The following is a 3,874-nucleotide window of genomic DNA, read 5'->3' on the forward strand; positions in this document are numbered from 1 at the left end:
GAAAATGAAACATTGAAAGAATAGAGCAGGTTGGATAAAATTATCCACGACAACACCATGTTGCATCTTGGGTTATGGCAGAAGAAAAATAGGAAATTGAAGAAAAAGAGCAGGAGGTTGAGCAAAGCGCTTATTAACCTCAAATACAAGTGCCTAATGAGAAAGGCTAGGATGATAGTGGTACCAAGGAAGAAGAAAAGAAGGCTGGATGTATTAGCAGAGGTCTCAGAACAAATGAACTGAAGGGAGGATGGTCACAGTTTTGGTTGCATGAGGACATGCAACACCTTCACAGTGGGGGTATGTTGAGCCCTAAAACTACCTCTCTTCTACATACTTTCCTAGACCTTTTTCCCCTCACCAGTGCCTCATAAGCTATCAAATATCATTACATATTGATTATAAGAGTGCATTTAAGTGGTTTTATAACTATATTTTTGTGTTTGCTATTTGACTTAGATTTTGTTCATTAGCTACAGAATGCAGCCACTTTCCACAGCTGACTCATGATTCCACATTTGTTTTTTATTGATCTCTAGGTTATAGTTGTTGGCAAGTAAAACGAGGCATGTGGGTAGTTCAGGAATGATCTAGACATGGACCAAGTCCTATATGTTTAGCCAAATTCGTAAAGGAAAGCCTTGGTCAAACGACGGTCAAATAAGGAGTCCTACAAAAAACAGGGCTCTATTTTTAGCACGTGAAATGTCTGAGACCGTTCCTAGATCCGTGGATCCCTTTTGACAGCTGTAGATTGTCTCCACAATGCAAATCCAACATCCACCTTTTGTAGATTGAATGATCATGGCAACCGAGACACTAAGCTCATGGGTTCTATCTTTTTACGTGTCCTCTGCTGAAGGTTTTTCATAGAAAAAATAGTTATGTAATTTCCCCTATAAATAATGTGTTTGCAAACGCATGTAGCTAGTTTTGATAGTCTTGCTGTTAGTTTATATATTGTTGCTGTAGCACTAGTCTTGCTATTGTCACGAAAGGATACTTCCTCTGTTTTGCAATACAAAGACTCTGTTTCTTATGACTATGTGAGCGTAATTTCGAATTGACAGCGTATTAACCAAGGCTGTGCAGAGGGCCCCTATTGGATGAGGTTTTGTTTCTTTATTTCTGTAAAGTCTTCATGTATCATTTTCTTATTTTCATTGTAAATATTTCATAGCTTGTTCACCTGTGCATATATTTCATAACTCATTTATGGTGTTAACATTTCATTCCTGTACATGATTTTCCAGCACTGTATATTTTTGCTAATGCTGATCAGTGTGTTTCAAGATAGGTTATGCTCGAGCATTCTCATATAATTTTTTCATCAAATAGTGACATGAGATTGGCCTCTCTGTTGACTTTGTTTTTTTAGCTTTTCAATTTCAGTTATGCTTTGATTTCAGTCTTATTTATTTTTTGTTGTTAGTTAATTTAGATATCAAATTCTTCATGTCATTTTGCATTATCTACAGAGCCATGGCTTAACCCCAAAAATATACTTGGTGAGCTATCAGATTATTAGTGAAGTGATTTGATTTTTATTTCATCTTTGCAATTAGATATTAGGTTCTTCATGTTATTGACGTTATCTCCAGAGCCATGGCTTAACCCCGAAAAGCTACTTGGCGAGCTATCGGATTATAAGTGAAGTGACTTGATTTTACTTTCATTTGCAAGTAGGTAATTTAGATATCAATTCTTCATGTTTTTGATGTTATCTCCAGAGCCATGGCTTAGCCCCGAAAAGCTACTTGGCGAGCTATCAGATTATAAGTGAAGTCAATTGATCTTACTTTCATTAGTCTGCAATTTTTGGTTTGTTTGAGTGCAATAGTTTAATTTTCATTTCTGTATTTAGATGAGCAGCAGAGACAATGATTTCATGATTAGTATTTCATCATTTGTTTTATTTTAATAGCTGCACATTTACATTCCTATTTAAATACTCATTTTATCACTAGTATGTTTTGAGATCCTTTGAAGTGTTAAGCTCTGGAAGTTATCATAAGGGACATAAAACCTTGTCTTAAATCTATATCCATACTTGCCTTCTAAAGTATTCTTAAAACTTAGGAATAGGATTTCCATTAGCATTAGGAGACAAACAAAGACAAAACACCAAATAAAAATAAAATTGAAAACAATAAAAAGTAAGAAAGAGGTTGTCTTGCACATATAGTGCATCACACTTCATCAATTTATGACTCCCGAATTGATAATTAATGTAGCAATTTAGGACATACTGAATTGACTAAACATTGTGCAGCCTGATAAAGTACCAACTTTGGAGGACCAAGTGTCTCCTACGCAGGTTGAAGAACAAATGATCATGACCGATGTGCACATGGAGCTAGTTGCTTTGGCTAATGCAACTAGAGTGTATGCCGAAGGCACTAGCTCCAGTGTTCACTTCCTCATAGCTGAGAATGAGCGAATGACAAAGGAACTACAGGTGGCTATGTAGGGGGGAGACTTGGTGACAATGCCCACCCGAGCTAAACTGAAGAAGGAAATACTGGAGGAAGTGTTGTCCTTGGACACGGTTATGTGGGCATTGTACTCCAAGTTCAGTATCATGCATCAAGCAGTCGTTCATCTTCACGGATGGAAACATCCATGTGTGAGAAGAGCTTGCATCTTGAAGAACATACATGCTGCCATTGATAACATGTGAGCATGGACGATGAAGTATAAAGGAGCTCCACTTCATTTGCCCCAAATGATGAAGGCCAATGTGGTTGAGCTGAAAGCACGTATCCAGAGCCAGATCTGGAACTATGAGGACCTACCACAATTCATCACTGGTATACAGGCTTCCCATGCATGAGTATTCAAGAGCATGGAGGATGTTGTGCACACATATTCAATTCTGTCACTTGGGAGTCTCACCCAGCGAAGACCAAGAAGCAGGTCCAATAAGAGCTTGACTCATACTCATATGAGTTGATGTGCATCACCACCAATACAAAATTACTTATCAATGTAGACATCATGTGAAAGTATGTTGCTGATCTGGCCACATTGAGGACATTGTTGTGCATTATTTTGTATGAGTTGGACAAAGGTGCCCAAGCAGTGTACCCGGATGCCATGGAGGTAAGGTTAAGGTTCCAGAAGGATGTCACAGTGGAACACATGGACACTATCAAAGACTACAAATATTGGCACCAATATGTTACTGTTGATCAACATGAGGATGTCGAGCAGTTGGACTTCTATAGTTGTCTACGTCAGAATGGTGTCTAGTTTGGCTTGTCCAAGCCATTGTTCACATGGGTACATCCGCTTTGTATTGTTGAGTCATGTCAAGTGTAAGTCAACTCTCAAGAGTGAATGTAACAATCATAGAGTAGGTGAAGAGTCATGAGGGTAGTTGAACGGTCACAAAGGGGAATGTTAAGGGTCACCCCGCCCTTTGCTATAAATATTCCCTCATAACTCATTGTATAGGCTTTTGGTCAGCTAATCTTCTACTAATACTATCTTGAAGAAGACTTGGACAGTATTGTAACATTCCTTGACTTCTCCACTACACAGAGCTGGTACATCTCTTTGGAGGAGCAGACGGATGTGGTTGTAATGTTCTACTGATAGGGCTAGCAGGTTTACATGGTGTATTGTATGATTGTGACTTACACTTATTTATATGATAAAGCCAACACATTTTCATGCGTATTTTGTTATTGTAGTTGGTCTGCTCCGGTTGCTTTAACGATATATGTTATTTAACTTACGTACTTGTGTATGAAATGATTCACATGCAATTATATGAATCTTGTTGTTAATGTGTTTCATATGTTGTTAATGGTGTCACGTCAAATACTCTGCTAGACACTAGACAAAACTTTCTCTCAATCTTGTTATAACA

The sequence above is a fragment of the Pinus tabuliformis genome, chromosome 5_2, assembly GCF_031772625.1.
Source record: "Pinus tabuliformis cultivar Carrire ecotype Pingquan chromosome 5_2, CPIR1, whole genome shotgun sequence".
Taxonomy (NCBI): domain Eukaryota; kingdom Viridiplantae; phylum Streptophyta; class Pinopsida; order Pinales; family Pinaceae; genus Pinus; species Pinus tabuliformis.